The sequence below is a fragment of the Quercus suber genome, unplaced genomic scaffold (genome assembly GCF_002906115.3).
Source record: "Quercus suber isolate HL8 unplaced genomic scaffold, Cork oak 2.0 scaffold_433, whole genome shotgun sequence".
Lineage (NCBI taxonomy): Eukaryota > Viridiplantae > Streptophyta > Magnoliopsida > Fagales > Fagaceae > Quercus > Quercus suber.
In genome coordinates, this window is record NW_027069884.1 from 508,090 (window position 1) to 523,399 (window position 15,310).

General features: G+C 34.0%; 2 long non-coding RNA genes across 2 annotated transcripts; both read right to left on the reverse strand.

The window, feature by feature from the left end:
• Positions 1 to 81: 81 nt before the first annotated feature.
• Positions 82 to 2,037, reverse strand: LOC112006107 (uncharacterized). The gene is made up of 2 exons (XR_002882300.2): positions 710 to 2,037; positions 82 to 461 (listed from the first exon to the last, which is right to left on the reverse strand). It is a non-coding gene; the product is annotated as an uncharacterized LOC112006107 (long non-coding RNA).
• A 7,311-nt stretch (positions 2,038 to 9,348) lies between these two features.
• On the reverse strand, positions 9,349 to 10,600 carry LOC112027570 (uncharacterized). The gene is made up of 2 exons (XR_002884500.2): positions 10,119 to 10,600; positions 9,349 to 9,668 (listed from the first exon to the last, which is right to left on the reverse strand). It is a non-coding gene; the product is annotated as an uncharacterized LOC112027570 (long non-coding RNA).
• Positions 10,601 to 15,310: the final 4,710 nt, after the last annotated feature.

Consider the following 15,310-nt stretch of genomic DNA (forward strand, 5'->3'; position numbering starts at 1 on the left):
TTATCCATTATCCTCACTCCACCCTGATAGGCATGCAAATGAAAGAAATTGCAAACCAGATGAGTGGCACTGGCACACAACTTCCATAACCCATCAAGCTCTATATATTGATTTCTGGTGTCTTTATACAACTTCATGAAATTTTACAGCAGGGGTAGATTAAGAGGGCAATTAGATTGGACACTGCTCTCAAATAGAATAAATTTCATAAACTGAAATTAAGATTTGAGATATTTTCCATTAGTTTGACAAAATATGATAGGGAACCAGAGGAATCGAGTATTTACATAGTATGTGTGTGTGTGTATATATATATATGTTATGGAGGTTGATGGTATCCCATCAACCCTCTGTGCCTCCACAACATCCCCCGGATATTTTAAGGGCAGCAACAACAAAGAATCTCTAAGCAACACTCACAAGTCTCAAAGCAGCAGAAACAGCAGCACAACGCGAACAAACTGCATATCCAAGAGAGAAATTTGTAATTGGGCATGTGGGTTTTAAAACATTCTAGCACATTAAAAAAAAAAGATGGAATAATCTGTGTTCTAGTGAGTAGACTGCTCTTATGTCATCAAAATTTATTTCTTCTTGTTGGTGCTGTGATATAGCTTGCAAAGAGAGACAACTTGATTAGAGTGAAACATAAATTACAACTAAGTAGCAACAACCAAAAAAAAATAAGAATTTGATATTTTATACGAACCAAGCATAAAGGAAGCCTTTCTCCTGATGGCGTCTTTGGATATGATCAACGTATGATACCGTTTGAAAACCAGGCGGTGCATACATTGTTTCTTCTTCTTCTTCTTTTTCTTAGTAAGTATTTTTTTTGCAGGTGCACAAAACGTAGTTCAAGAAAGGATAACAAATATATGTGTAAGAGGGAGGGAGTGGTGAAGATTTATGTAGATAAGGATAAATGGTATAGTTAACAAATAGACAAAGGAGGAAACCTCAAGTTAGCTTCTCATTTCTCAACATTTTATGGACTTGTAGTAGTCTCAAATCTCAATCCTTGGAGTTTGTCGATCGGGTCCACGTTCTGTTATCAATTAGACGTGTATGACATCTATACTCTTTGATCTAAATGAATAAAATAGGGCAATATGTGCAGGTCATAATCATATCAGGTGGGTGACTCATGAGCCACGGTTTGAGTGGCAATGTGGCCTCATCTTTTTTGGTGAAAATTGTCACTGTCCAAATTGATTGTGAGTGACAATTTGGTCAGGCTTCATAGGTTTTCCCGTGGTGGTAGGATTTTCTTCTCATTAGGAAAATGCACGAGAAGAGGGAGGAGGTGGTCTCGAGTCCCTTGGACGAACCAGAAGAGGCCCAATAGACTAAGTTATGAACTAGTAGTGGACGTTTTATTGTTTATTGCCTTATTTTGCTTGAAATGGAATTTTATAAGTTTATTAGATATGAAATTATTATTTAGGGATAAAGGCCCAAAATTATATATTAGGCCTTGGCCGAGGACGTTGGTTGTTCTGAGGATGAATAAATAGTAATGAGGGTGTTAAGCTTAGAGTCTCATGATTATGTTGCAAATGGAAAGGTTGGGGGAGGTGATCCAAGGAGTAGTATCTCCTCAGATAAACGAAGCACAGATCTAATGTATATCCTATTGTTCAAAGTAGCCTTCCAAGAAATTTCACTGATAGGGATGTGAATTATGAACGTACATGAGGGATGGAAACTCAGAAATATCTAAGAGAAAGTTGTCATCACTGCATTGAATACTTTGTAGCTAACTTTCTGGCCTCATTAATGAGGAAGTGATATCTGAACAGTGTTTTTCAGCCTTACAGTTATCCCCAAAGACTTCAGGAAGGTGCTGATGGGATAAGTATCAACACTAACCCTCTGGCCTGCACGTAGAGGGTAGAGATGAAAGGGGAAGATAGTATAAAAGAAGAAAGGAGCAATGAGAGTGGGGATTGAAAAACTAAGAGAAAAACACTGTAGTATCAAGAACTGACTTTGTAATCAAACCCGAGAGAAATATATAAGATCTAGTCTCCTCGAATGGACAATTTTTCTTTAGTTTAAACTTGTTTATCTTCTTTCTTTTGTCATCAAGATCAACCTTATTTGTTGTTTGATTTATTAAAGCCCAGTTTCTAACTCACTCTCTACAAATTCATTGTTTCGGACTTTTTGGGCCTAAATCCATCCACCTTTGGGCTAGGGACTCAAATCTGGTCCTTACAATTATTTTTAATATAATGATAATATAAATAGTCCATTTTGAGGTAAAAATTATATATAATTTTAATGATACAAGATTTGTAAATCTAATTTTTACCAGTTAATAAATGAAAATCATTCTATCAAATCAGATCAAATAATATTATTTTAATTATAATTAGTTATCAATTATTTGCATAGATTATTTGAACTAGTATATAACCCTGTGCTACCGCATGAGACTGGTTAATTGTAATGATGCTATTGACCATTTTTTGTTTTGTTTTGTTTTTGTTTTATTGGGTTTATCACACGGATGATAGAATTAAATGAAACAATGAAAAATATATATTGCATTTTATTATTTAAGTAATGCTATTGGTTTTTTTTTTTGGTTTATCATACATAGGGTAGCATTAGATAAAACAATGAATAAAAAAAGAGAATATTGCATTTTATTATTTAAGTGATGCTACAGTGAAGAAAAAAGAGAATATTGCATTTTATTATTTAAGTGATGCTACAGTGAAGAAAAAAGAGAATATTGCATTTTATTATTTAAAATATATAAACGAACATTAACGGAACTTTCTTCAAAAGTTTCTAATAAAATTGAACATGAATAGTGTATTGGAATCAGAAGTGTGTTGCAATTCAATGTTTTTAGTGGAGATGCCATCAGATAGCACTTTTCCCCTATAGACATATCTAATATGCTATCCTTGAGTTTATTTTGAGTACGTTTCAAGCTGAAGTCAATATTGTTGTCTCTTTTAACACTTCAAATTGCCATTGATCAATTTCACAAAATTAAAATTTACAGAACATTTTAGCTTCTTGTTTTTTCAACATATGAAGGTTAAATGTTTCTATTAAAATCCAAAAGTTCACCTAATTAAAAATCATATATACATATCTTTCATCAATTGTTAATAGCTCTACAATCTATTTATGCACCAAAAGCAATGACTAACTTGAAAGATGAGAAAGATTACATGTTAGCATAAACTATCACTTCCAAAAGCATCATTAATCAAAGATTAAAATGAAATTATAATTCAAAATAATTCCAGCAGTTGCCTGTGTCCCAAATTGTAAGCTTCAATCTTCTCCCACCAATTGTGAGCAACTTAATCTCAAAATCCACACTTGAAAATGATTAAAACAATAATGAAAGTTCATAATACAATCTAAAGAATGAAAATAGCGATCCCTACAAAAATAGAAATAAAAGGACATGAAAGCTTTTGGTGCACCTAATAATACAGAGACTAAGGAAGTTCTTGGCCACCTTAATTAGGAGTTGCATGTATAATAAAGTCTTGGGATATAATTTATAGATAAGACCTAGAGTGCAACTATATTTATATAGTGATATTAAATATAGTTAATGGTAACTTTGGACTTGTCAAGAGTTGACAGAAAAGCCCAAGGCCCATTGGAGCTAGTGTCTTATTGGTCCCTTTTGGTCCCACTCCAAGCCACACACTTAAGCCCAATTGGTAAGGCCCAAAAGGCCAGCCCAATTAGATAAATTGGTTAGATACAAAGGGAAAAACGTTCAGATTTTTCAGAGTGTGAAAAACAACATTGAAATGGTGTGCATGTGAGTTTTTGTCACTCACTAGTCATCCCTTTTGTTACCAATTGAGAGACCACACATCTTGGGCGTTAGTGGAATTGCAGTGAAGATTAAAAGTATTCCCGAGTACTTCAATCTTTGTTTTTGAAATTCACCGCTTCAAGGTACGATCTCTTGTTCTCAAAATTCTGAAATTTACTTAGTACGTGTTATCAATATCGAATGAAGTAGATCCGTTTAAAACTTAATTTCCGCTGCATTTATCTTTATTTCCATCAAGAACCACACGCAAAGCCAAACTACAGTTTTACATATATCCTTATACTTAACTATTTTAAATTTCAAATTCAAAAATAATAATAAAAATTTCCAACCAAATTCAAAATTATAAAACTACAAAATACAATCAACTCTAGAATACAAACCAAATTCAGAATTATAAAGCAAGAAATAAAAATTTCATCAACACATTTTTAATTCCCTATTTCTCTATAATGAAGAGGTAGTAGGCTGGCATATGATTGAGCTAAGGTAAATCGGATATGCTAAAAAAACCTAAATAGCAAATAAAGCAAAACTTGAAGATAAAGTAAAGTCTGCAGGATTGTTGTTAGATTTTGAGGGTTAGGAGGCTCTTCAATACTATCTCCACTACGAAACCCATTCATATCCACAATATTTTCTTACAAAACCTGTAGAATTTGATTTTCTATTAGTGTTTCCCTAACTTCAACAAAAAAGAATAGAGAGAAAAAAGGGGTTAGGAATTGAAATCCCTAAATTGATAGAAAACCTACTTGAAGACAATAGGAAAAGAGATTAATCATAGATTAATTAAGAAATACCCAGAGAGAATGATCTGATATGGCAGCCAGGTCAGAGATTGAAAATGGTGGCACCCATGGTCGAGCTTGGGTCTTCATTTGAGAGAGGAACACCCATAGTCGTGCTTGGGTCAGCATTTGACAGAGTATAGATAAAAATCTTTTGCTTGATTTATTGTTTCCTCGTTGATTCTTTAGTCTGCTAGCAAAATAGGTTTGTTTCAGGAGTTTTATCGGGTTTGCCTTTGGGGAAGAAAGAGAGGTTTTTTAATTAGTTTATTAATTTTAAAATTCAAGTCTCATATTGTGTCCTAATCAACTTGAAGTTTGATATCTACAGTACACTATTAGATAATTAATAGTTTATTAATTAGTTTTTTTATTAAAAAAATATAATATAAATAAATAAATGCTAATGTAGAAAGAGCAGAGGCTTCGGTTTTATATATACATAGATAAATATATAGCTCAAATTTAGTGAAATATATATGTATATATGTGCAATATATTAAATTAAATAATAGAATATATTAAATTTCTTATATATGTCGGTGTGTTTGGTGGAGTAAATTATATAATAACATGCATATGGAACATTCTAATTTACAAACAGATTCATCAGTCGATTGAGGACCTAAACCAATCCAGTGCATTCCCATCAGATGAAGAGATCTAATTAAGAGGGGGATATAATTATAATGTGCGAGTGTATATATCATATTTTGTCCACCTTCAATTTGCATACTGGATTTTGAAAATTCCAAAAATACTATCTTTTCTCCATGGGGCCATGGAAACATCTAGATTGATGTAATACAACCCGTTCAGGCATCAGAGCATATGAAGTGCCTTTTCTTATCAAATTGACTAAAACGCCCTTGGTCAACCTTTGGTTGACCAAGAGTCAAACATGATTAAAGTCCTCCCAAAATGACATTTTTCATGTTTTTACATCAAACTCGAGCCACTCGGAGATTTTTGTTAACTTTGACTAAGTTTGACTCGACATTAACTCTTAGGGGCACCAAAAACCCTGATTTTGATCCAACCATCAGAACAAAATGGAACTAGTTCCATTGTGAACATTATTAAATTTTCTTTCAAACGACTATTAATGAGTCAAAATCAGAGTTAAAATGGTTGAGATATCTAGATGATCTGCAAAGTGCATCAACACGCTTCCCGAGGCCATAACTTTTGATTCGACAATTGGATTTTCAATTTATATAGTGTTCTAGAAACTAGGCATCTAGATCTTTCCAAAGATATCAAGATCAACTCAATCCAAGTCTGGGAAGACCTTCAAATACGTGTCCAAATCTAGACCAGAAAAAGCTGAAACTGCTGATGTCAACAAAGCTGGTCGATGCACATTGTATGGTTGCCGGAAGCTGAAGGGTCAGTTTTCAACTATAAATGCTTCTAAGCCCCTCATTTTGCCAAAAAAAAAAAAAAGATTTTGGTCAGTTTTCTAGGTAGATTATCTCTCTCTTCTCTCTAATTTCTCTCCCAAACACATCCGAACACCTTTTGTTCTTCTCTTTTCTCCACAATCACAAGGTAGTGGTCTTGCACCCAATCTTCATCTCCTTGGTTCCATACCTTGAATTTGAGGTTTAGGGGTGCAAATGTAGTTTTTTAGCTACAATCCACACCCTCTTCCTTTCCTAGCTTTATCTTGTTCAATAATATGCTTTATTGCTTTTCCTAACATGTTCTTGCTTCCTAGCATGTCTTTATGGTTTTTCTCACATGTTTCCTTACTTTTACCATGATTTATCACTTTGATGTTCTTGGCCTAGCCTTCTTGGGCTAGGATATATCTAAATTTAATATTTGCGCTTAAATTTAATATCTACATGCCTATGTGTTCTTTGCCATGTTTATGCTTAGATCTATGTCTCTTTGGGCCCCATGTCATGCCTATGCTTGGATCCTCGTGTTTGTGTGCTTCGTGCCATGTTTGTGTGCTTAGATCTATATGTTAGTTGCTATGCCATATGCTTCTTTAGCCCTTTTGTCCCTTGATATCTCTTTTTCTTGTATTTTGGCCCTTATTGGTGGGGTGTAGATCTATATCCCATGGTCTAGGCCTACATCTACATGCCTAGGTCTATATCAAAGGGTTTGGATCATTTCCCTATATGTCTATGTTTGTTTGCTTGCTTCTATGCTTTATGTCAATGTTTGCTTGTCTAGATCTAGGCCTTGCCATGCTTTGCGCCCTCCGTGGGCTTGTCTTGTCGGTCCTTGGGGCCACTTGTAACCACTTGTGAGATACACCTCTTGGTGTTAGTGTGCTTGATACGCACCTTTCTCCACTCTATGTGATGTTGATAAGCTTGCCTTGCACCACCCATTTTTATTTCTTTGCTTCTTTTGCCTCTTTGAACGCTTGCTTACATGTTCATGCATGAGTCCGTGTGTCATCCATACTCCAATCCAATGGAATTATGGACACTCGATGTAAACCTACATTTTTCCTCCTAGGACACCCTCTTTTGTTTGATAACATGCTTGTTTGCCCTTTCATATGCTTAGCATGCTTTGTTTGGCCCTGTTTGGCTCTCTTTGTTAGTATGTTCTTTGCACACTCTCCCCATCTCATTTGTTTCTTCCTTTGCTTGTTTACTAGCGTACTTATTTTGTCTTTACATGTACATGCATGGAGCATGGACACTTGGAGCAAGGGTGTGACCTCCTAGGCGCAAGCAAAAAGGCAAGGATGCAAGTAAAGGGACGCAAGCCCACAAAGGGCAATGTTTAGTAGATTAGCAGTCCTAGCCCCTCCAGATTGGTTTTCTCTTTCTCTCTATCTCTAAGCCTCTTCTCTAGAGCATGTATTAGGGTTTCCCCTCTCCCTGTACCCTTTACTTTTCCTGCTCTTTGCTTGGGCTGCGTTCCCTAGGTATGACAATGTTTGTTTTACAATTTTTGTACCTTGTTAGGCCATACTCTTGAAATGTTAGCAATGTCTATTTTACTTTCCTACTCTGCATGATAACATTGTGCATGATGTATGTACGTATATATATATATATATATATATATGCTTGCGCGTGTGTGGGTGATTTTGCACTTTTTCTAATTGACTCTTGTGGTTACATGAGTGACCCTCGCTGATCACAAGTGCTCTTGACCTTATAGTGTAGGTATCTGCTCAAGCCAATTTTTGTAGGTGCATATTCATGCTATATTGTGTGCACGATCATCGCAGTGTGATTGTCTTGATCCATGTCACTTGAGTGACATTGGTTTTCCAGTGTATGTGACATGCATCAACATACTTTATGCTTTGAAGGGCTTCGACTCGTCATAGTACGAACATGTCAATATGCACCGTATAACAGATGCGAAACCCTACCAATACACCATAGTGCACCAAAAGCGTAATTCTGCCGGATTTTCACAGTGAAAATAGGGTAGCCTGTTGCCATATTCTCATAGTGAAAGCTTGGTAAGAATAGCATTTTGTGTGCTATGATGCACCTAAGGCCAAGAACTATCAGATTTTCACCACGAAAATAAGGTAAAATGTTGCCAAATTTCCGCTGTGGAAATTTGGCATCAATTCCAAATGCATTAGGAAAACATCAATCAAGACCACATCCATTTTGAAACCAAACCTCAAAGCCCAATACGCTTAAAGCCCCGAAAGCTAATGCCAATAACTTGTCAAGGTTCTTGTTTGTCAAAAAAAAAAAAAAAAAAAAAAAAAACAATAAGATTCTTAAAAGAAAACAAAAAGATTGAGTCTCATTCTAACAAGTTTATTTATAAATGCATTATTATGTTCGAAATTAACTCATTTAGCAATCAAGAAGTTTAAATTTAATTTTGAGTATGGTTCATTAATTAAATAAAAGAATATATATATATATATATAAAAGTTTTTCTAAGATCAGTTCATAAGTAACTTGATTAATTTATGATGTTAGTCTTGACTCATAGCACAACCTTTGACTAATGAACTATAACACCGCACCTCCTATTGTAAAGGGCGGAGAAAGTTTGCAATCCATAATTCCATACCTAATGTTAGAAACATTATAGTCCAAGTGGCCCAAATTAATTATATACTCATGTACTTATAAAACAAGCAACTTAACCTTGGGTTAGTCAAGTTCTCACTACTATATATCTACATTTAGTTAATTGTAAAATAAGAGTTTAATAGAAAATATATATGTAGTCATCAAGGACTTTTCACTATAGACATAAGTTGTTTGGTAAAACTACATAAACCTCTGTATACACTCTATTTTTTATGCTTTTGCTTTTCATTAAATCACTTATAATCACACAACAACTTTAATACCTACCACTGTGGCGCCACCACACTTCTCTATTTAAAGTTTTTTTTTTTTTGTTTTTTTGATGGGATCTATTAAAAGTTTTAAACGGATGGCCATCTCCCCAAATTAATTAAATAAGTCAAACCACCACGGTCGTAGCCAATTTCTTCATCAATTAATTAATATCGTTGGATTGGTTTATCAAAATATAGAGTATGTATCATTGGAATGGTACCAAATTTAGCAACTAGAAATTATTTGTAGTTTCTCAAAAAAAAAAAAAAAAAAAAATTGTAAAACTGACAAACTAATTATAGTGCTGGTAATTTCACAGAAAGGCAAATGTCATGATTGAGCAAATTAACCAAACCTACGAATCTACGATTGTATATCTCAGATATAGATTCTATTTTACTTGCATAAGCCATATGTCTTTAGAAAAGCAAAATGAAAGAAAATTATTTCGGGGAGTGATACCCCCATTTAGAAATAAGGAACACAACATAAATATTTCACCCCCTTTTTTTGTGATTGGTGAAAATACAAGGTCACCAACCACTATTATTTTTTCGTATTCATCAATCACAACTTTTCAATTATGAAATAAGTTATACAACTTGCTCTTTTTTTTTTTCTTTCCCAATATTCTTCCCAAACCCCATTTCTAATGATGATAATCTGTTTAATCAAGGACAGGAACAGCAGAGAATATCAAGGCAACATTCGCATGTCTCGAAGCAGCAGAAACAGCAACACGCCGCGAACAAACTGCACTCAAAAAAGAACGATTGGCATAAAATGCAAAAGCAATTAGATAAACTGTGCAACAAGAAAATAAGGAGACAGATTTAGATTGGACACACAAATCTTTTTTATTTTTTGCAATTGACTCTATCAAAATATATTCTCCTTCACATCTCTACTTAATTGCATGAATATCCTTAGAGCCGTTTGGTAAGAGATTTTTAGTTACGTTGTTTAAGTGTTGTGAAAATACGTGTGAGTAAAAAAATATTATGAAAATACGTGTTGTAGGGTTTAAACAACCAAAACTATACTGTTATTTAAACAACAGTATCAAACGGGCCCTTCAATTGCATGAAAACACACTTAGCAAAGAAACCAAAAACATTAAACTATAAAAAATGAGGTGGTCTAGATTAACAAGAATAACCATATATAAGAACAAGAACAAATGATAGGTAATTAAATACGAACCAAGCAAAAAGACATCCTTTTTCCTCGTGGCGTTTTTGGATATGTTCAAAATATGACATCTCTTGGTATGTTGGTGCATCCATTCTTTCTTCTTCTTCTTCTTCTTCTTGATCTCTGTTTTTCTTTCCAAAACAAGGAAAAATCGTACAAGAAAGGCTCACATCTATGTATGCTAGGACCTGGAGTGGATATATAAACACACAAATGGGGAAGGTTAAGATTGTAAGAAGCGTATAAAATGGACACGGATCTTAATTATTATTTAAACATTTTGTGGAGATGGACCTCCACCGAGTGTATCTTGTATGAGATCAGATGGTCATACGACTTAAACACGCAATGTACGAGATTTTTTAAGGGACATTTGGTGAATCTCAAAATTGGATTGGATCATATAAAAATCACAGATTTGAATTTGTTCTCTTTTGATAAAATATTGAAGTATTTGAAAATTGAACTTGTTTTGGCACTCTAGTCTATCATTAAATCTACGTTATTTTAATTTTTTTTTAGTCTCGAATATGGTATCAGCAGCGAGTTTGGGCGACACACGGGTGATGGAGGAGGCAGTGGCAGAGCTCGAGGCGGCATCGAATGAGGACATGCGCATGCGAGGTCGGTGCTAGGGTTTCTGTCTGGAATGGGAATGATGAGAGAGAGGAACAAAGTTACTGGGTTTCTATTCTTTTGCTTGGGTTTGATCCTCATGTTCTTTGATTTGGTGGTGGTGATTTAGGGTTTTTTTTTTCTTTTTCTAGTGGGTTTTTTTGTGTTTGTTTGTCAAGAAAATTTATGGGTTTGAAGGCTAATGTTTGCTTTATTGGGGATATGGGTTTGGGGTTTGGTTAGGATCTGGGTTTAGGGTTTGTTTTTTTTCTGGACATTGATTATAGGGAAGAACACTAGGGAAGAACATAAAGAACATGAACATGTTCTTTTGAAAANGAATGCTTTGAAAGTTGTGGATTTGCTTTTATAAAAAATGTATAATTAATCAAATGAGAGATAATTTCCTATCCAATTACCTTTCTTAACATTTTTAAGTACCATGAAAATGGAAGCTTATTAGCGAGTGTTGATCAGCAAACATCTAATCATGTTGTTGACACTTGTCCTTCTAGAATAGGTCCAATTTTGCGAGGCACCAAATCTTTTTTTTTTTTTTGGCTGAATACCAAATCTTTTTTTTTTTTTTTTTTTGGCTGTATACCAAATCTTTTTTTTTTAAAGAGTGTGTTTGGTAGAGTGGATTTTAGGAAGAATGAAAAAGAAAAGAAAAAGAAAGATAAAATGAAGAGAGAAAACTTTTTGGAGGGTGTTTGGTTGAGAGGAGGAGAGGAAAAAGAAAGGATGGAGCTCGAGTGTTTTCTTCTCAGACTTACCAGAAAATTTTCTCCCAAAAATGGGGGAGAAAACTATGGAGGGAGTCTAATTTGTTTATTGACCATCTAGTAAGTTGGTTTTTTTTTTTTTTTTTCCCTAGACGTTGCCTCTTCCATTTTTTTTCTTCTTTGATTTCTTGGGCATGGGCGTGATAGTGCTTTATTTTGTTTTGTTTTGTTTTTGTTTTGGTTTTTGTTTAACTAGACGTAATTATTTTTGAACATGATTTTTTATTTTTTTAATAAATTTGAGTCATTATTTTTTTTTATTTTCACTTTCTGGGCTATTATCATGCGGCTCAAGTTGTTATAGTGTTGTAGTAGTTAATTAATACAGTGGTTTTTGGGTTCGGTGGGTAAACAAAAGAGTAATTCACGTAAAACTTCACAATTTTTGTTACAAATATTTTACATGATAGATTAGGCGTAAATGCACTTTTAGTCCCTACATTTTGATTTTTATTTTATTTTATTTTAGTCTTTATATTTTATTGGGTAAAATATCATTTTCGTCCCTAAACTATCACAAAAGTTCGTTTTTCGTCCCTAAACTTTCAAAAGTTCTATTTTCGTCCCTAAACTTTTCCAAACGTATTGATTTTCGTCCCTCTCACATCAGCACTCTGTCAAGCCACGTCAGCACTCCATCAGAACTTTTGAAAGTTTAGGACGAAAATAGAACTTTTGAAAGTTTAAGGACGAAAAACGAACTTTTGTGATAGTTTAGGGACGAAAATAGAACTTTTGAAAGTTTAGGGACGAAAAACGAACTTTTGTGATAGTTTAGGGACGAAAATGATATTTTACCCTATTTTATTTTTACCATTTTTAGTCCCTAAACCAATTAACGCGGGACATTTAAGTCCTTGAAGCACCATTCCGTCAGCCAACTAACGGGGAAATTGGCGTGGGCATTAAAATATTATTAAAAAAATTATTTGCATTTTTTAAATGCCAAAATTAAAAAAAAAAAAAAAGTAATTACTCAATTTTAATTAAAAAATGTCACACAAAATAACATGAAGGTCAAACCCCATTGAAGCAAAGAACATGAAACCCAGCAACCAAAAACCTCATACTCTCTCTCCTAATTCTCTCTCTCTCCACCCTCTCTCACTCATCACTCACCCTTTCGTCTTCATTCTCTCTCAAGACGATCTCAAAGATGCCACTTCATTCTCCGACGACGACTTGCCCCCCGATCCCACCACTCCCCATGACTCGTCCAAGTGGGACGAGTTTGGCTCCGAGTCCTACTCACCTCACAAGTTTGAGGATGAGCTTGACCCTGGCTCCTAGCGCCCGATCTTCGAACCTGACTCCTCCTCCGCCTCGGCCCCACCCGATCCAGTCCTCGCCTCAGAGTCCAATTCGCTTTACTTCTCAGGAGTCTCGAATATGGTATCAGCAGCGAGTTTGGGCGACACACGGGTGATGGAGGAGGCAGTGGCAGAGCTCGAGGCGGCATCGAATGAGGACATGCGCATGCGAGGTCGGTGCTAGGGTTTCTGTCTGGAATGGGAATGATGAGAGAGAGGAACAAAGTTACTGGGTTTCTATTCTTTTGCTTGGGTTTGATCCTCATGTTCTTTGATTTGGTGGTGGTGATTTAGGGTTTTTTTTTCTTTTTCTAGTGGGTTTTTTTGTGTTTGTTTGTCAAGAAAATTTATGGGTTTGAAGGCTAATGTTTGCTTTATTGGGGATATGGGTTTGGGGTTTGAAGAACATGAACATGTTCTTTTGAAAAAAATAATGAAAAGAAAAAAAAAAAAAAAAGACAAGAAAGACATTTAATTAATTTATTTTGTTTTGATGTGTTTGGTTATAAAGAAAGTACAAGAAAGAAAAAGAAAATGATAAGAAAATAAGGATTAATTTGGTAAGAACATAAAGATCATGAATATGTTCTTCTGAAAAAAAAGATTGGAATAAAAAAAATCATTTTAATTAAAAGAAAGTAAAATTTTTATTTGAAAGAAAATAATTTCTTTTGTTTTTTATTATTTTTTAATTAAAATTGAGTAATTAATTTTTTTTTTAATTTTGGCATTTAAAAAATGTCAAATAATTTTTTTAAAAAATATTTTAATGCCCACATCGGTTTCACGTTAGTTGGCTGATGGAATGGTGCTTCAAAAACTTAAATGTCCCACATTAATTAGTTTATAAGCTAAAAGTGATAAAAATAAAATATAAAGACAAAAAAAAAGTGCAAAATATAGAAACTTGGCCTGTTTGGATGGAGGGAGGGAGGAAGGAGGAGGAGTGGAAAGAAGTAAAGTAAAATTAGTTAAAAATAAATTAATTTTGTACTAAATCTACTCTACTTACTTTCTTTCTCTTTTCATCGTAAAAGTACGCCGACAGATTATAATGAGCCCTATGTCACTTTCACGTAAACCAACCATATTTTCTCTATAGTTTAAGTCTGCCACGTAGGAAAAGTAGTGACGTTTTATATGTCCTGGAAATTTTGAACCAAAAAAAAGAAAAGGTTGGGTCATGCAGCTATCACTATCATCATTTGGTTAAGTAAATGAATGACACAAGAGCAATGTAGGTCTTATCAGGTGGGACCATGTCACTTTTGTGGGACCCACCATCTCCCAAATAGTCTAAATTGAGCTGCAAGTCAAGTCTATCACGGCTCCTGTTACTGTTACTGTTGCCTTTACTTTCACTATATCAAACAGATGCAATTTCTTATGCAAACGTAAAAATTGAACAATCTATCTTAATTTTATTTTAAGTAAAAAATTTATTCTCTATGGTTAATATTTCCATAAAACAAACTGAAGATTCAAATTTTAGGAAATAAAAAAATTGCAACAATTATACACAAACTTACACTTTTATCATATTTAGAAAAAAAAATGATTGATAGGCAACTTCTTTTTTTTTGATAAATTGATTCTCGATCTTGAACCCATGTCTTGATGCCTTTTTTAGATACGTTTTAAAGAAAAATAGTCTTTTAGTTAGATTTGATGAAGTCAAAGATCAATTACATTGCTTAATTGTGAAGCTTGAGACATTGCAACTGCTTTTTAGCTAAGGTTAGAACATGCAAAACTAATACTGATTTATGAATGTATCAGAAAAAAAAAAAAAAATTCCAAGTGCTAGTGGACAAAAATAAAAACCAGACAACGACAAATATAAGAAATATACAAAACCTTCACTCTAGAATCCCAGTGCAACTTTTGTTTACTATTTTTGTGGTGAAAATAATGTGGATTAGTTGACATGAAAGTGTGGCATCTTCTGGACAGGAAATATCTTCCGAGATTGCTTCGTAAAGAAGAAATACCTTTCCCTTTCAAAAAAAAAAAGAAGAAATACCTTTCTAGTTTCTTGCACAAAAAGCAAAACAAAGAGACAAACAGTTTCCAGCATAAAATAGCAGAAAGTAGAGTCGGCATCAGAGACCACCATAAACCTAAACTTTATACTAGTATTTACATCACACATATGTATATCTAAAATAATTGCCCCAAAAGTCATATCAATGACAATGGCCAATCCAAGCAAGCAAACCATTGGGTGGGTAGATTTGACTTCCATGCCAACATGAGCACTCCAATATTCCACTTTCCTTGTTGATTTTCTTATTTATTATTATTTATTTAAAAATCATCTTGCTATTTAGTAGAACTTGAATTCCATGCTAATTGGGCCTTGACACTTAAAACATGCAAATTCCATGACTATTGAGAGAGAGATGGGATTACTATATACATCTTTGGCATATCAAAGCAGATGGCTTGAAAATATTCTTGCTATATAATTTTTGAAAGAAAGAAAGCACGA